Here is a 19950-nt window from a genome sequence, read left to right as displayed (position 1 = left end):
GCTGCAACAGTAGAAATAAACTAAGCAGGACACAATTAGTATTTGCTTGCCTTGAATTCATACGCAGGTATTCTAAAATAGTATAAGCATACACTGACACGGTGTTGTAGTGGGTTTACGTGGCAAGGTTTTGGTAGCAGGGGGCTATAGGGGTGGTTTCTGTGAGAAAGATCTAGAAGCTGCCCCATGTTTGGGAAGGGCCCCATTGTTTTCCAGATCTGAGCCAATAAGCGATGTTGTTTGCGCCTCTGTGAGAGCATATTTAAGACAGGGAAAAAACGCTGCGCCAGACAGCAGCCGGGAGAGTCAAGGGAGTGAGAAACAGCCTGCAGGTGCCAAGGTCAGTGTAGAGGGAGGGGGAGAGGTGCTCCAGGCGCCAGAGCAGAAGTCCCCTGCGGCCTGTGGTGAGGCCCATGGTGAAGCAGGATGTCCCCCTGCAGCCCATGGAGTACCACGGTGGAGCAGGGTTCCACGCTGCAGCCCGTGGAGGAGACCACGGTGGAGCAGGTGGCCCTGCACCGACGGAGGCTGCCGCCTGTGGAAGACCCCTGCCGGAGCAGATTCCGGGCCGGATCTGTAGCCCGTGGAGAGGAGCCCACGCAGGAGCAGGTGACCTGGCAGGAGCTGCTGCCCGTAGGGGAGCCAGGTTGGAGCAATTTGCTCCTGAGGGATGGACCCCGTGGTACGGACCCATATCTGGAGCAGTTCTGGAAGAGCTGCTGCCTGTGGGAAGCCCACGCTGGATCAGTTCATCAAGGACTGCATCCCGTGGGAGGGACCCCACAGCACAGGGGACGAGAGTGACCGAGAAGGAGCGGCAGAGAAGCGCTGTAGACTGACCATAACCCCCATTCCCCCGTTCCCCTGCGCCGCTGGGGGGGAGGAGGTGGAAGAGGGTGGATGGGGGGGGGGAAGGTGCTTTTGGTTTCTTTCCTTTGTTTCTCACTTCTCTAGCTTGTTAGTAATAGGCAATAAATCTTACTATCTCCTTATGCCGAGTCTGTTTTGCCCGTTACAATAATTATTGCGTGATTTTCTAGTCCTTATCTCAATCCTTGAACCCTTTTCACATATTTTCTCCCCATTCCTCTTTGAGGAGGGGGAGTGAGAGAGCGGCTGTGGTGGAGCTCAGCTGCCCACTCGAGCGGAACCACGACAGGTGTATACCCTACTGTAACACAGATAAGCACAGTACATAACCACAAAAGGTAAGGAACATAGAAACACAACAGAGTTGGGGAAGAACAGCTTTACCGATCATGGTTCCAGTGTCCCTCATCAAAGACCAGTGCAGCCTGATCATCTCAACCTCAGTGACTAGGTCCAAGGATCATATCCATCAGCAGTAAAAAAGTTAAGTAAGAATCAACTGCTTTGAAGTGGTGATAATGATTAATAGTTATTAAGAACTAACTACTAGCAATACCTATTGTTAATAAACACCAACATAGCACAGCACTGTTTCAAAGTTTTAGGCTGGCCTGATTTACCAGTCTTCTAAATACTCCCATCACTACGATCTCTTGTTCTCTTATTCTCTAACTTGTATATACTTATATTCACTTGCAACTAAGCAGATAAGAAAAATATTGCTGCAAAATAAACTGTGAACATATTGAAGTCGCAGGCTTGGAAATAGGCAAGCGTTACAAGTTTGTATTTCTAGAGTTTAAAAGGAAAATACTGATGTCTTTACCTAGCAGTTCTGTCAAATCTTAAGCTAACAGTAGACCTGTACTGAATTCTGTTCTTCTATCTACAATGTTGTCATCAACTGAATGTGTAATGCAGTACAGCAGAGTCTCTTCTACCATGGGACTCCACACAGCATCCGCAGTCCAGAACCACAGTGTCATGCATCCCACTAGTGTCTGTGCTCAGAAGGGCTTGGCTGGAAAGCACACCTCCTCCCCATCAAACAATTCTCTCTCCTCCCTCAGGCATTTCAAAATCACAGTCCAGGACATTTCTCACTCCTTTCACGCCTTCCCCCACAAAGACAAGTCTAAAGCACTGGATTTACAATATTCAGACTGTTCTTCACCAAAGGCTGGAAATGGCTTCCCCATGGCTTGGAAAAAAGTGGAGATGTTATATAACAGTGCCTTTTGTGTCAGGAAATTATCAACACTATTGTGGGAACAGATTTTTTTATTTTTACCAGACAGGTCCAAGGAATTTGAAGAGGAAAAAAATTACATATAAATCTTAATTTAATCTCTAAAGGTCAGATTAAGCCTATGAATATAGGGTATCTGCTGCTCTACACCAGCAGTAAAAAGTATTTACTATGAGGGAAAAGGGGAGTGGATCTGCAACTGTGGCAACAAAGAGGAGCTTCCCTGCAGAATGAAGTTAGGCACCAGACTTGCTCTGTACGACAGCACCAGTTTACACTTGTTGTAAAAGACTCTGAAAATAATCAGCAAGGACTGTCCCTCCCTGCTGCTAGCCTCTCCATCTGATGGGAATGTTCCCTTAATGCACAGCAGGCAGAAAGCTTTCTATGGCAATCACTCAGTTTGCTGCCATGGTAGCAAAAAAAGAGAAAGGACAGGTTGGCTTGGTTTCTCTTATTACTCCTATGTTGGGCTACACAGTATGGCTACTTGGGGCTCCCACAGAGTGTTCTGACAAGCACGGCCTCTGGGTACCTCCAGCACAGCAAAGGACAAACATATGAAGTAACAAAGAGTTCAAGGAAGTGTGGTTTTAAAAAAAAATGCATCGTTGCTTATGCCCTGTTTCCTGTGCAGCCTGTATGTGATTGTGATACAGTTTACCCTTCTGTACAAATATTTCAGTGACAACATTATGAATAGTAAGAGTCATTAGAAGCAGAGAGAAAAAATGAATAAAATAAATTACTGAAAAAGCAAAGGCAAGAAAGAATTTCAGTAGAGATAAAGCAGAGTTGTGCTTGTTGACGCGTTTTTCTTCTAGGTGCAGGGCATTGTTATATCACGTGATTCATTTTGAAAGGCCTCCCAAAACATGGAAGAAAAAAATGTGAAAAGCTTTACACTGGAAGTGTAATGAACTAGTTGAACAGATGATATTTATTCCTTGCATCTGCTCTTCTTTAAAGTGTTTCTTGCACTCAATGCTATTTGCAGAATGTTAAGTTTCATTTTTGATAAACCTGTAAAGAAACTGTAATACCGATATCTAGTCCACTAGTATCTGCATTTTATATTCCTTTAGAATTAGTCTTTGTATTTGCAGCAGAGGAAGAACTGTTAAAGGGAATATATATTTCTTGCTTTCAGAGGTAGTCCTCCCCATACAAGGAAACAGCAGTAAAACTACAAAACCAAATTCAAACAGGCAATAAGGAAATGCAGTTCCAATTAAAATTGTATCAGAGTAGCATTGCAAGACAGTAAGGTAGCAGTGACAGCCCAAGGATACAGGAGGTCAGCTAATACATAATTAATTTGTTAATCTTCCATGGTATCTCATTGAAATGTGTTATTTTCTCAAATACTTCCAAAAGGATGACAAGCTCTCTTTTTCAGTGGTTTTATGTGCATGTGCTCTGCATTGCATGTTTTAATTATAAATACAATAAGATGTTGATGTTTTGACCACTCTTTAACATCTCTCCTAGCATTCTGGGATTTGCCCATATGTTGTTTAGTAGCAAATTTATGATCAGTCAGAATGCTCAATCAGAAGAATCTGAAAATACCAATTGGTGCTTCTGTCTTCACAACAACTTCTCAGAAGTAATTCAGTGTGATTCTTTATGTTTGATGCTACAGATATTTTCAACATTTGGGGTTTAATTCAAAGATCAGGGGAAGAATGCAAGCAACAGATTTTTTAACAGATCTCTATTTTAGTTTTTGCTAATCATATAATAAAACATGTTCAATATGAGCCTTAAAATATACATGTAGCTAGATAATTCCTTAGAACAGTGGAATGTTAAACTATTTTGTATATTGAATACAGTAAGGGAATCACCACAGAGTGAGACAAAGGTTTTATGAAGAACACTTCAATAAATCTATGCACTTCTGGACTTCTTTGCTATCTTGTGTGATGTTTTGTTGCCTTCTATCTCCCAAACACTTTCTGAGAAAATAATAATCATCAAGATGCATTTTAAAATTGAATCAAAATCTTCTGTTTCCAGGCTGTAAAATGGCAGAAAAAGACAAACCTACTTTGAACTCTTCAGATGAAAAGTACTTTCATCTGTGTAAAACATTGAAAAGAATGAGGAGAAGGTTATAACATTTTCTATTAAATACCTTGTCTTTGAGATCTGTATGTATCTGTTACTTGACTGGGTGTTTAAAAACAAGACTATCCAACAGAACCAGGTTTTATTTCTAATTAGAGCATATAGTTAACTGAAACAGATTCAAAAGACGCACTAATACCAACATTTTTAAAATAAATTTAAAATGGCTTCTTTTGTGCAAGGAAAGTGCCTTGCAGAAATGAAGGTCATGTTTCATTTGTCTTCTACAGCTCCTGAGAGGAGCTGTATTATAAAATGTTTTTTTATTGAAGTTGCAAATGGTAAACCATGTATTTAAATGAAATGACACTCCAGCTCAGAAGTCTCTTGGTCTGTGCATGCTATCAAAAGAAAAATTATGCCACAAATACAGGGGCTACTGTACTAATAGAAAGTACTTGATGCTGACCTTGAACAAATAAAAATATCAAGCGCTGCACATCTATGCTGACTAGTGGGATGATGCTGACCTACATTAACATTTGATTACTTTTTGGCACTGATTTTAAGCTGAGCCAAGGTAACATTCAGTCATTACTAATTTCTTTATTGTCCCTGTTTAAAATAGAGTCATCCAGGTGAAAATCAGTTGAGGGAAGAAGAAATGAAACAAACAACCAAATGTACTTAAATTAGGCTTTAGAGGTATGTTGAATATTCATCATGGAGCATTTATTTATAATAGCACATTTTTCTATTCCTAGCTGCTGTGATCTTTCATTATACAAGCTGTGAAGTTACATAAGGTCTTTATTAAAATCCTTACCAAGTAGCTCTTTTCAATACTCCCTATAGCTAATACTAGAAAGCTGGAGGTAGCACAAATTAGTTCAAAGACATATATATAGAATTTAAGGATCACTTACTAAATTATCTCCTCCTAAGTTATGACATTCTGAAGTATCTTAACTAGTTTAGTAAATTACCAAAAGACTTCATCCCTAGCATGACAATTGCATTATTGCTAGATTCTCTAGAAAGCGAAAAGTTTCAGGAAGCCAGAAGTCGACGTCATGAGAAGCAAAAGCAGGTATTTAAGCAAAAAGGGGATTCTAGAGGGCATAATCTGGCTGTTGTCATACTCTAAGCCTAATGGTTTCTTTAACCATCATTCCAGTGTCAACAGCAGGAAATGGTGATCTTTTCTTCCTCACTGACCTTACTACCCAACACTCATTATTCCGGTCTCAGAAAGCAAAGAGGAGACTCTATCATAGAATCACAGAATCACAGAATTTTCTAGGTTGGAAGAGACCTCAAGGTCATCGAGTCCAACCTCCAACCTAACGCTAACAGCCCTCCACTAAACCATATCCCTAAGCTCTACATCTAAACGTCTTTTAAAGACTTCCAGGGATGGTGACTCCACCACTTCCCTGGGCAGCCTGTTCCAGTGCCTAACAACCCTTTCAGTAAAGAAGTTCTTCCTAACATCTAACCTAAAACTCCCCTGGCTCAACTTAAGCCCATTCCCCCTCGTCCTGTCACCAGGCACGTGGGAGAACAGACCAACCCCCACCTCGCTACAGCCTCCTTTGAGGTACCTGAAAAGAGCGATAAGGTCGCCCCTGAGCCTCCTCTTCTCCAGGCTGAACAAGCCCAGCTCCCTCAGCCGCTCCTCGTAGGACTTGTTCTCCAGGCCCCTCACCAGCTTCGTCGCCCTTCTCTGCACCCGCTCAAGCACCTCCATGTCCTTCTTGTAGCGAGGGGCCCAAAACTGAACACAGTACTCGAGGTGCGGCCTCACCAGAGCTGAGTACAGGGGGACGATCACCTCCCTAGCCCTGCTGGTCACACTGTTCCTGATACAAGCCAGGATGCCGTTGGCCTTCTTGGCCACCTGAGCACACTGCTGGCTCATATTCAGCCGACTATCAACCATCACTGCCAGGTCCTTCTCTGCCTGGCAGCTCTCCAACCGCTCATCTCCCAGCCTGTAGCTCTGCTTGGTGTTATTGCGCCCCAGATGCAGGACCCGGCACTTGGCCTTGTTAAACTTCATGCAGTTGACCTCAGCCCATCAGTGCAGCCTATCCAGATCCTCCTGCAGAGCTTTCCTACCCTCAAGCAGATCGACACACGCACCTAACTTGGTGTCATCTGCGAACTTACTGAGGGTAAGTTTGCTCTAGGAGCAAACTAAATATTAGTGACTAGGGAAAGTATATGCACTAGACAGAATTATAACCCCAAACCCTACAATACTCAACACTTTGCTTCAACAGCCAATTATCAGCTCCCATGCTCTTTTCGTATGGATTTAGACCCACAAGTGTTGAAACCGTTTTTGTCCTGCTACATCTAGCCCTTCTTATTTGGGAATTATATAGGTCCACTACCAGAGGGAGAACTTCATCTATAAATGATACCTTGTAAGCTTTTCAAACCCTATGTACAAGAAGAAAAAGAAATAAATGTTTTTAGTGAGAAACTATGCTTTACAAATGGAAAAGAGAGTTTGAAAATAACTTATTACATCCATAAATATATGATGAAATACAAAACTAAATCTTAACAAAGCCTGTATAACTGATGAAGAATACTATTACACTACTATAAATAAACACATCAATATAAATTGATAGGATTTTTTTAAAATCTAAAATACATTTCATTTGCATATGAACATAATTTAGAATGGAAACAGAAGAAATTAAGAACTACCTTTGATACTCAGTTCAGTCTTTGTTAATGAAAGAGGAAATCAGGCAGCAGAGAAGAGAAGATGGGAGAAAAGAGGAAAAGAATGGCTTTATTGTGTGATAATGAATTTTACCCCTTTTAAACACAATATTTTTGGCTGATATCCTTTGCATTAAAATATAGGCAGACACATTGCTTTGAGCCCTGTGATCAACTTTGAAATGATGTGGTAGAATGCTGGGGTGAAATACGTATCAAAACCAATGCTTGAAGGGAGAAAATTCAATTCCTCTGTAAGGACAGATCTGTTACTTAGAAAACTTTCTTTAAAAGCCCTAGAAAGAACAAAACAATTGTTCTTAAATCACTGAATTATAAAATCAGCCTTTCAATATGAAGAATACAGCACTTTACAAAATGTAACAATATCTCAAAGCTTGTTCTTTTTTTAATCTGGTCCTGAAATTCATAATGAAGCTGTTCCTTTTCTCTTTTCATGGCTACAGAAACATTTGTGAGCCACGCTTTATGTTCTTGCAAGTGTGCTAGGAACTTTTTTCAGTTGTCCTTTCTAGTGATGAAGCCACATGAAAATTAAATTTTAACAGTCCTCTAATTAAATTTGAACTAGGTTGTGGAACATTAAATAACTCAGTTGTTTAATAACTGAGTTTTACCTCTTATCAGACTGTAGACTATTTCTTCCAAATAGACTTTTAAAGAAAATGACCTCATCTTTAGCAGGTATTCCCTTCTCTCAAATTTATCACAGCTGCTACATTTGCTCAGCAACGTCAGTGGGGCTAAGCCAGAGATAAAAATGGTGGGCAATGGCAAGGGAAAAAGATTGACTATGCTATATAACTCTCAAATGCTCAAGCAGCTACAAGATTTAAGTTTTAAGAGACTTTTCTGTAGCAATGAAAAGTCTCTAATATAAATGAAATATACCCGATTTTTCTTGTGTATTCCAACTCAAAATCATTCTAAGAGAAGTAATGTAAACTTCTACAAATAATTTCTAGAAATTGCTAGCTTCTAGAAACAATTTATTTGGAAACATATGGGAAAGTAGGAGTGGCTAAATATACCTGTTTTAGCAGAACTTTAAATGTCACACTATTTATCCCAAACTCATTCAATTCCTTCATTCCTCAACAAAGTTAAAGGATAAGAGTGGAAGGAACCATGTCTTAAAAATACAGTGGGGCCTTCAAGTACTGTTTGGTTAAAATGACATCCTCACAATAAAGGCTGGGAAATAGTGGTAATACAGAACTTCTAAATGTGGGCAAAAACTGTCAGGAAACCATAGGCAAAGCACTTTCAGTTCGCTGTCAAAATGAAGTTATTTACCAAGTATCCATTTATCCTGGGTCTGAACTGGCGTACTGTGCCCTGTTTGGAACATAATGCTTTAAGATATATAGCTACTTACATATATATACATAATCCCAAATGAAATGCAAAATAATCACTGTGAAACTTGGATGATGACAATCATCACAAAAACTGTAAGTAACAAAGACATGGGGCAATCAATATAGAATCATCTGCATCACACAGAAAAGGTTCTATATCTTGAAAGGACAGAATAAATGTCACCTGGATAAGAGAAAGTACTTATTCTGGAAAGCAGGGACTTTGGAAAGCATTTGCGGTTCATGATGAATAATCAGCTGCATAAACCATCATGCCCTGGGCCAAATGGATTAACACAGTTCTACTATCCGCAAATAGAAAATAATAATAAAATAAATTATTTTTTTAAAAAAGACACTTAGGTAGGAACAGGGAAGTCTTATTCCTCTACTACAAGTATGCATGTACATGTTTGTACATCAAGAGAAGTGTATGTAAGAGAAGAGACACTTAGAGGGGAGATGACAACTTAACACAATTCCTATCTCCAAGAAAAACCAAAAAGTCCAAAATTGCATTTCCCCATAATCTAATTTTATTTTATAAATGGTAATAGGGGAGTATGAAAAAAGACCTGTATTCAGAATTGGTTCTAGTCCAATTTACTATAAGTCAATTTTGTAAATGAAAGCATAGTCTTGCTGTACACAAAATCCTACTATACATTCTTCCAAAAGGCACATAAGGGGAGGAATAAAATTGCTTCACTGAGCAGAAAGATTCAAAGGCTTAACAAGTAGCTAATGGTAATCATCCCAGGATATTCAAATGCAAGGTCAAATCCAAATTTAGCTTTTTATCTTTTTCATAATCTCTAATTTCTAAGTATTCCAATCCCACTTTGGTAAACCACAAAACTTGAAAGCACTGGATTCATATCAGTACCAATACAACCCAATTTGCCAGAAAAGCAGGAATTGAATAAACAATAACAAGAAACGTTGAAGATTTCTATTATTTGGGTCTACATCTACCTTTTCACTCAAGTCCTCTGAGTTGAAGCACAGGATGTTGGCACTGGTTCCCTAGGAAGGCAAAACAATGTGCCTCATTCCTACTGATTCAAAGATCGAAGCCGAAATTCCTTTAAGTGGTATATTCTTTATTGCAGCGCTGGATGCACGGGGGATCTCTCCACCTATCGTGCATACTCAAAGCGGAAAGCAGTCTTGAATTTATACAATCAATCTATCAATATTCTACAAGCACCTATACATATTCATTACCTATCCCCACCTTTCCTCGCTTCTCATGCTAATTAGCCTTTTGGCGCCTTGCACCTGCATAGAGCCTCCCAAGAATCGTGGGCAGGGGTCTTTGGGACGTGGGCAGGGGTCTTTGGGAGGAAGACCCTGAGTCTTCCTCACAGTGTACTTTTCACCTTTGGCCAGGAATCTGCTGAGTTGGCAGGTTTCTTAATTGCAAAAACTGGTTGTTGCTAATTCTTCTGTTAGATGTATCTTTATAATGAATTCCAATGTCCAGTTTCGAGATTTATAGTCCTTACATTTGTTTCTCTGTCCATCTGCCGCTTCCTTATCATGAGTTCCATTGTCTTGTTTTGAGATATACACTCCTTATCTGGGGATTGTCCTTGCTTCCCCAATACCTCCTTAATCACTACTTTCAATAACATCCTATAGAATACCCTTTTGCATGCTTTTTGCCAGCTACAGTCAAAGGTGGTTGTTTTTTTTTTCCCCTCTCCATATCAGAATAGTAACTTTTTTCATCATCCTCCACAAAATGGGGCATGAACACATCTGACAGCTTTTTAGGGTATTTACAGATAATTACAAAGCTCACGTAGTCTTCACATTCTCTACTCGTAGCACACTAGAGTTACATTCTTTCATCTCTACCACAGCACTGGCATTGTTACAGGGAGCTGGTTTAGAGCCTGCAGCATAAGTATTTCGTGAGTCTTCCAACCAGGCCCTCAGACTGTGCCTATGCCTACATCTGTGGGCACTGGACTTGATGCTCCTTCTAGTTCCTATTTTCCCACTAAGTACAAAGAAATGACATATGATTTTATCCCCATCTTCTTTTATTGTTTGTTTTCTGCTATATTTCTTACTTTACTTCTTCCTTTTGATGATCAACAATTCTTTTAATAATTGTAAATGATGATGGGAGAAAAGGAGGACTTTGAAACAATTTACACCTCAAAAAGTTTCCCAGCTGAGATATCAGTAGCATCAAGGGAAATGTGCTCTATTCCCTCCAAAGCATTCCAACTGACACAGAATACAGTATCCATCCATTAAAAAATAATCAGGAGACTTCATTCCTATTAATCTGCCAGTCTTTTCAAAATAAAATGCAACATATGGTAACATACAGCAAACACAAAATCACCTAATACCACCTCAACATCATTCATGAAAGATGAGTAGCACGTGACAAGAATGGCAAACATACTAGATAGGAACTGTACTTGGAAGAAGGAGTGGTTTGAACTTAACAGCACAGGAAGCCATACTACACTATATATATGGAAAATGTTGCAGTTTTGGGAAAGCATGGAAAAAATCAGGATGCACTAAAACATCCACTTTAATAGGCATTGCATCTAAGACAAGCTTTCATTTAAAACTGAGCAACAGGCAAAACATTTAAAACTTTGATACATATACTGAAGAAAACATCAACCAAAAAATACATCTATTCTTGTCCAGGTCTGAAATGTTTCTGTTTATCATGCTTAAAAAAAAAAAAAAAAAAAAAAAAAAAAAAAAAAAAAAAAAGCTTGATTTAGAAAAAAAAATAGTTATAAATAACTGGATTCATTACATGGATTACCATGTAACTGGTGTTATGCGTAGGGAATTTAAGCTTGTTACACAGATACAGACAGCTGCTAAGACCTATTAAGTATGGGCATACACCAAGCCTGCCAGCTTAAAAAAGAACAGATTGAGAACTACTTTTTGTGAATAATAATCTTAATTTATAGGCCTAGAAGAATATTACACTTAAAAAAGGTAAAGCCTTTTATCTGCAGCTGTTCATCATCTCTCAACACACAGCTAACAGTATAGAATATGAAATTTCTCAGCTGATTATGGAAGATGAATATTCTAAGCATCTATGATTTTTTTCTCACTTTAAAAGAAATACAAATATGCCAGATAATATAAACAAGAGTGGAAAGGGATTCAGAATTCATTAATAAAGGCTATGCTCTCTCTCTTTCACATACACACAAAAACACAACATAAGAAATTCCTGCAAAAATTGACAGTAATGAATAGTAAATTTTCAGAGGTATCTACAGTCCTCCTTAGACTAACTGGATGAAAGGGTAAACAAGTGTCAGATTTATTTCAGTATTAGTGAAATAAGTGTAACAATACTTTAGTTAACAGAGGCAGAATGTGAAATAGTTCTCTTTTCTTGCAAAATTACTTACATGTCCATACATTTTTAGCTGCATTCAAACCTGACAGATTAGAGAGAACTTTTAAGTCAATATTTAAATTATACGTAAGATATATTGCAGTCTCTTCCATATTTCAACCTGAAAATGTTACTGCCTGAATCACTTCTCTTTAGCTATTATTATTACATTCACATTGTATGTGCATTTATGATCTTTCAGACGTAACACTTCCTTGCAGATGAGAAAAACATCTGTATTATTATGTTTTCATAAGAATATACTGGAATCACTTTTAGGTTTCTCAAAAAATTATCTCAGAGCTTTCTGATTTGTGGACCTCTGATTAAAATTACTCTTGCACTTCAGTCACTAGTTTTAATGACCATAAGCTTTACTTTTTCCCTTCTATGTTTTGGATTTTTCTTTTTTTCTGCACAGGAGAAAGTTGGGGACTAAGAGGGGAGAATTATTAAGTTTAAATAATTGTTTTTATAAAATACTGTTCATGTTTCTGGAAGTATGACAAAGGGGATTTTCTGCATATTGAAGTTACTCAATTAAAAACAAGTCAATGTGTTGGATTAGCAGGGTGTTGGGAAAAGACTGAAACAGTTACCTAGCAATTGATCAAGGAGCCTTGTCTTATAGAACAATACTAGCATAAAAATAGCTCATAAATCTGAAAGGCTGATTACTAAAACTGTTGTGGGAGCTTTATTTTTCAGAAGAATATTGAATTAATGAGAAATAATACAAAGGGGGAGTTTAATTATTCTGAATAGAATAATTTTTGAACCTAGCCTCTCAGGACAGGTATAATTATGTAGGTTATATATCAGAAATGACTTTTATGCATATTTCATTAAAAGCCACATTTTTTCATGAAGGATAGTAAGCAATAAGCCCTGTTCAGACAGAACTCTCTCTATAGTGCCTTAAATGAAAGATATTTCCTTTGTGGTTATGTAGCTGTTAAGATGCACGGTCAATAAACAAAAACCAGACTTGCTTATAGGTTATTGTTTTCACTAAATAATGAAGTTGTTTTGTTTCTCTCTCTCTCCATGCCCCCACCATCCTTTTGAATATACAGCAATTAGATAGTGGGCATTGTCATGTATATCTAAACAATGAGATTTTAGTTCTGAGTTGATTTGTAAGATTTTTGGTTTATTTTTACAAATGCACATGAAACAATGATGCAGCAACAATTGAATTATAGATCAAAACCACTGAATTTTCTTCAGTGGCACACACTTCACTGTTTTCAGAGAGGAAACATTTTATATCCCCTTTTAGTGTTTCTCTACTTTAATTTTTAACTCGATTTCATCATAAAAAATTATTTACCAGATTTAAACATGTAAATGCTTTCGCTGGAATATATACAGTCTTTTCATCATTGTTGCCACCGTCTCTAAGCTGAAAGACTGAGATTTTTTTTCCACGTACAAGCAATGGTGGAAATGTTTGGTCCATTGAGCTTCAGGAAAAAAAAAATCAATTTAAATTACAATTTTCTTCTTAGAATTAAAATGCTAATTTGCATAGTACAGGATCAGAAAATTTATCAGGTACTGTCCTACATAATACTAAAACTTGGATCTCTCAGCTCAGTAATGGACTGAGGAGTCCTAGTTTATCCAACACATTCAACTAATGAACTGAACTGCACTTTATCTCATGCCTTCAGAACTGTAAGCCTATGTTTTGATTTACTATACTACCATGTTCACTTAAGAGTACAAAATAATCGTTTATAATATTTACATTTAGGAGAAATAAATTCTTGGATATTCCTGTACTCATGCATGCACATACACTCAAACCTATATATAAATAACAATAAAGACAAAAGCGTTCTTGTTAAATTATGAAGAACCCATTTCTATCATATTTTGGTGTGGGCCTTGACTCTGGTACTTTTGTCTGAAATGTTTGATAGAGCTCCTGAAGTATTCCTCCAAAGTTCAAATTACATTTACATTAATTCCACGGCTATTTTTGTAGCTGAAAATTTTTCCTCTTCTACAAGCACTAGTTTCAAGAAAAGGTAGTTAGGGTTAAATTGTTGGCCAAACAGGAGGAACGAAAGACAACATGCAAGGGATATGGTTAACTAAGCAGAAACATTGTTAATTCACCAGGGAACTACTCATCACTGCCTCATACAGCAAAGGTCGTGGATTATTACTCAATTGTTTCCCTTGGCTAAAAAGTTGTTATTGGTCCCTTTACCCACGGCTAAGACTGCACAGTCCTCTGACTACAGTGTGATAACTTTACTTCTCTTCTTTAACGCCATGTTCTATGGCTTATTAATGCTCTGGATCCCTTCTGGCCGAGCTGGGACAGCCTGATAAACAGACATTTTGAACTATCTTCCTACCAGACAAGGTGGTGCAAAGTGGCCAACCTACACGAAACTGGACATGAGGGTAAAAGCTTCCTGTTCCCCAAAGAGTCTAACACAACACAGCTGACAAAAAAAACTACCAACCTCTAAACAATGGAAGAGTGGAAGCTACACCCTTCTCTCAAGATGGAGAAACAAGCTTTGTACATACTCCACCTTGTGTGCAGAAACTTACTCCCTATATTAGCAACCCGTTATTCTGCTTCCTCACTCAGACAACTCAGAGGAAAAAAAGTGGAAGGAATGTTCCTTATCTACCCCTTAGATCAATGACTTTTATTTCTTCTTCTTCCTAACCCTGCAAGTGCATGCTAAAGTCTTTGTAGATCTGAAATCATAAAAGCCCCTGGGCAGGTTCCCAAGCAAGAGAGGTTCCCAAGCCTTCCAAAGGACCCCAGCACCCTCCCAACAAGAGCAGGCTATCGACAGAGTCAAAGGTGGGGCTGATGGAATCACCACCTTCTCCTGACTAATTTTTTTCCCTGTAGGAATTCATAATATTTAGCAAATCCCACACTAACATAGCCCTGTGGTGATTCATATACAACACAGCTGGAAAAGGCAAGAAATCTGAACTTCTTCATAGTTGCAAGCAAATTCAGAAGGTAAAATTTGGCTCCCTTAGGGCCATTAAACATCTATAAAAGAGCAAGTATATGAATTTTCATGTCTGCTAACGCAAAGGTCCTAATGATATATACTTAGGCTTATGAGTACCTTTTGTGCTTTCCATTTTGCTAGTGATTATAAGCCTCTTTTAGCTTAGTTTTCATATGCTGTCTGTATTTAGGGTATTTAATCTGACATAAAAATTACTACCTAGTCTGTACAAGTCAACATGCCACACTTAGAGAGCAGAACAAATACAAATAAGGAGCTCTCATTTAATCTTTTATTTAATTTGCAGTGATCTAGACCACTGTGATTTGAAGGAGTACCAAACCACCACCAGCATATACAATTGGAAGAAGAGTGCAGAGACCACTACAACTAGATCGTGCCTGACCTTGCACACATCTAAACTGAGAATGGACAGTACACAGTATGGACAGCTCATCGCAAGACTGATAGGAAATGAACATTTTTCCAGCAATTATCCCTCTGAAATGAACAGGAAAACGACGACAATAATAACAATAGTAATAATGCCCAGGATCTGTGCATAGCACTGTTTCTCACTTGCTAAAAACTATCCTCAACTTCTTGCAAATGGTTAGACTCAGTCCCATTGTTCCCAGTTTAGTAACTTTATAACTGTTAGTCTGAGCCTAGGAAAGTATCCAGAAGACAAGAGTGCATTAGCTATTATGTAAAACAATTAAAAATGGGGAGACTTATGCACTTACCAGCTTGGCACCACAGGTAAAAAGCAAGATTTAAGTAAACCTACACCTGAGGCTACATCTTCGACAGTTTAGCTTGCATATATGTTCTGAGGCTATTTTATGATAGTAATACAGGGGATGTGTGTTCATGCAGAGCAACTGCTTCCTTCTCCAATACATCTTGAACAGCTTTTGTACCCTAAGAGACAGCCTTTACACAATTCTGACTATGGCTCAGATTTTTTTTTTTTATCACTCAAACCTTTTGCTTCAGTCACATTCCCTCTTTTTATACCATTCACAGTCCCGCCACTTCTTGTACCTTAATTCTACTTCCACTTCTACATATAAAATTAATAAATATCTGCAGTGTAAACATCTTCTACATTTCCATTCAAAAGGTTTGTTTTAAAGAGAAAAAAAAAATCTTTAACTGACCAGGTCAAAAAATATCAGGAAAGATTTCCTTCTATGTGATGTGCTCTTAATTACCAAACAAACAATATTTTTCCTAACAAAAGTTGAAAGTTCTTTACCAAAACTGAAAACTGTTTAATTCGGTCTTTTATGTGTGTACATAAGTTATACATATATATACTCACAAAACAGTAATTTTTATAGAAAGTGTTCAATCAGCCCAAGTCTATACTCTGAAGCCTACTGAAATATGAACAGCAAAATGTTACATAAGTACTTCTAGTATCTTCCCATGCTAGCCTGGATAGCTATGCCATCTTTACTAATCTTTGTTGTCCTATGCAAAACTTCTTGAGAAAGCACCTACTGCTTATACCTGATTTTTATGTGTGTCTTTGATCCTGTTTTGACCTTCTTGTTTTAGTCAAGTCTCAATGAACTTAATATTCAAGCTGCATTAAAATCCTGAGTATGTTTTTAAAAGCTACACTTTAATATTTTGGAAAAAAAGCAAGATTATTAAAAAAACTTTTAGCATGATTTCTGCAGAGCTTTTATTGAAAGAGGGTAGTTTCAAGTAGTCTCAAATAGTTTTAGTTTTTAGAATAATGTTAATATATTTCAAATAATTTTTTAGATCTATGTAGGCAAAACATCTTCTCAGTTTAGAAGACTGAATAATAAAATCAAGAGCCTCTACTTCATTGCTTTCAAGCAATTAAAATACATAGAATGACCACCAATTTCATCTAAGTGAAGACTTTTTTTTTTGTGGAATTATGTGTCAGAATATACCTAACCACATTCTTACAGCATCTAACTAAGAAAAAAAAGCCTATGTTCTAGCCCAGTCAGGCTACTATTTCAAAAATACTGTTACTCCACTATCTGAAGCACAATTCAAAACACAATTCAAAAGTGTTTAAACACAACTGAATACTACATTCTAATATAGTTAGAATATTTATATAGTTATAATTTTTTTCTTCAAAAAGCATCACTTTTCTCTGGACAATAATTTATAAGTATTTTGTGTTCTATTAAGCATAAACCTTATATCTTAATAGCATAAGACCTATGTTCCTTGGCAGATGGGAACAGCATCTCCTCAACTAAAGATTCAGGGTTATCTTAACCCTTGTCATACTTATTAGTAATTTATTTCTCTGTAACCATTATGTGTCTCCTCTGTAATATATAGCACTGAGATATTAAAAAAAAAAAAAAAATCAAAACAAACAAACAAAAAAAACACTAATATATACCCATAGAAAATATTCTATTAACACATCAGTTACTTCAGTAACTTTCCAAATAACTAATTCACTTATAGAATTTTAAGACGTTATAAATTTATAACCTTTTATCATTCTCTTCCTGACTCAACTCACAGTTCTGCCCAATCAGGAATTTTTCCTCTTTCCCTGTTACGCTTAATTGCGTATAAGTATCAAATGTCTATCCACAAAAACTGACTATAAGAATTAGGACAGTTTTAACCATTTGTATAATGAATTTCCATTACAATGGGGTTTATTCAGTAATATTGATCAGTGCCAAGAACCTATTTGATTGTAAGCATCTCAGCATTTTCGAGTGACAGGTTTTAATGGAATCTAACTGAAAGCTTGCAGTGGTCCACACTGTTGTTTGTTTTGGGTTTTTTTGGCCAAATGATTTAACCAAAACTGTTAACAGACTTAAGCAATTCCTAGTCTATAGGCAATTGTTGTTTGTTGTATTTTTTTTTCTTCATGTTATTCTTCTAATGCTACATTAATATTCTGAACTGTAGCATTTATTTTGTAACAGGCTCAAACATGAGAAAGCAAATATTTGCTTTTAAGTATAAGGAAAATTGAAGCTATTATTTAAATAAAGCTTTCCTTCCCCTCCAGTCTTCTTTAATTAGTTAAGAAACTATTACACTTGTATAAAAACAGGAACACTGATTTTTCCCTTGTATAAACTAAATGCTGTCAAAGATACCATAATAGTTTGCTCTTGACTTTTACAGAAAATTCAGCTAAGCTCACACTCCATATTAACTACAGAAATCAATTGGCTGGGAAAATAATATGTAATATATATATGAAAAGCATTATTAGGATTAAAAACTTCATTAAAAATTTAAGGAATTAAAAGGAAGTGCCTAGTAATAGAAAGTCCATAAGAGCTACTTGTAAAACAACTTCCCAAACTCAATAATAGTACAAAATTGTACCTGTTTGCTGAAATGTACTTTTGAATGAAATGTTTTGTATATATTTTGATTATTTCAGGAAGAAACAAATGTCAATTCCCTATGAAATTGAAATTCCAAGTTTCAGCTTGTTCTCTTTAAATGTAAATATTTATTCTATAGCAATAGCTGCAATGCAGTAACTTACAAAGAGAGAGAGATTCATAACTCCCCATTGCCTTTTCTTCACAAAACTTCTATGAGGTTACTGACAGATGAAAAATTTATGTTAAAAAAAAAAAAAAAAAAAAAAAAAAAAAAACATTATGTCTCCCATTTCTAAGATTCATTTTTAATAGTGATTGCAAATACTGAGGCTAGAAATGGTGCTATTTGCAAAGAGGATATTAAAGTGATACATAAATGCCCACATTGCACTGGCCACTGTCCAAAATTCACCGTAGCTGAAAAATTCACGTTGTTCCAGATTTTTTGTTCAGTATCCCATTATTCCTGTCTCTGCATGGCTATGAACATTAATATGCAAAGACTCTCAATGCCCTGTCTGTATCAGAAAGACAAGTTTGTTCGTTTGTTTGTTTTACCTGGCAGTTTGTCTTAAACAGTTATCATATGCTTTCATTGATCTTATTCAGGGGTTGATAGTATGGCAACTACACCACATTTGATCTGGCAGGACACAAAAAACCTGGCCTAATTCAAAGCACACAGGCATTGCTCTTAAAAAGTCCCACACAGGCATTTGCTTGGTCATGACATATGTATTTTGCATGGCTTTACATGAGCTTTGAATAATCCTCAGGCCTGATTCTGATATGCACAAGTACAAACATTAAACCCTTGTTTTAATGTTTTAAATGCTGCAGTCCTGAATTGCACTCCTGTGGTTTGGTATGTTTTCCTTCTCCCAGTACAGTTGTACCCTAGGAATAAACTGATATAATTCCACAATTAATTCCTACCTGCTGTGACAGTGCCCCCTCAGGGTAAAGATGATATTTTTACATTAACAGACAGGAAGCTTCCAGTGCGATTGACCTTAAAGACACTGACAAATTAATTACTTTGCTAGTCAATATGGCATGGCAGCTTAAAGATATGAGCAGATACCCAGCCGACTAACGTGCATGCTGCCATCTGCTGAATATGACAGCAAGGGATTTGTACTACTCTGGAAGACAAGTAGTGTAGAGCCGTCCAAGAAATATGCTACCAAACCCCTCATTCACAGCTTATTTAACAAGTCAAATAAAGACAGTCTTCTGGTTCTGAAAGAGATCTGGTTGTGTCTTAGGATTTTTTTGACCTACATGTTTAAAATGGAAAAGGAAACTATCTTAGAGTATTCATTAAAACTTTGGTTTTGAGCCCACAGCTTAACAGCTAGAGCTAGGGTATATTCAAAAAGCTCATGAGATTTATGGGAACACTCATGCAGTGCAGATGTTCATAAGGAGTTCATAGTTTATACACCTCACTTGTCAAGCCTCAGCGTCACCCTGATTTAAAAAGCTGTCCTCTGGCTTGACTTAAAAAAAAAAAAAAAAAAAAAGTAATTATGAGAAAACTTGTTACCATTTTTACAGGCTACCTTTTTTCAAGAAAAAAATGAGATATCTCTTATCACCATTTTTTTTTTATTTCCATAATCTTTTTCTTTTTGATTTTCAACAAAACCACATCAGATTAGAAAACTGAGTGATTCGTACCCTACTATTCCTGTAAATATTATACCTCAAAATGGCCCCAAACTATCTATACATAAAACTGTATGTAGGTATAACTGTTTAAAGCTATATAGCACACATTATATTGATCCATAAAAATATACTCAGACTGAAATTGAAATGAATGGAATCATTTAATTTGTTCCTCTGTTCCTGCTGT

At 37.0% G+C, this 19950-nt stretch overlaps 1 long non-coding RNA gene across 1 annotated transcript in view; it reads right to left on the bottom strand.

Moving 5' to 3' along the window:
- The window catches only part of LOC311441004, a 208727-nt gene that overhangs the window by 141865 nt on the left and 46912 nt on the right, over nt 1-19950 (bottom strand). The gene's annotated exons all lie outside the window — the stretch shown is intronic.

This window comes from Aythya ferina (assembly GCF_964211825.1).
Source record: "Aythya ferina genome assembly, chromosome: 8".
NCBI classification, from domain to species: Eukaryota; Metazoa; Chordata; class Aves; order Anseriformes; family Anatidae; genus Aythya; species Aythya ferina.
The sequence above is the reverse complement of the archived record's forward strand: the minus strand, read 5'-3'. Positions and strand labels throughout refer to the sequence as shown.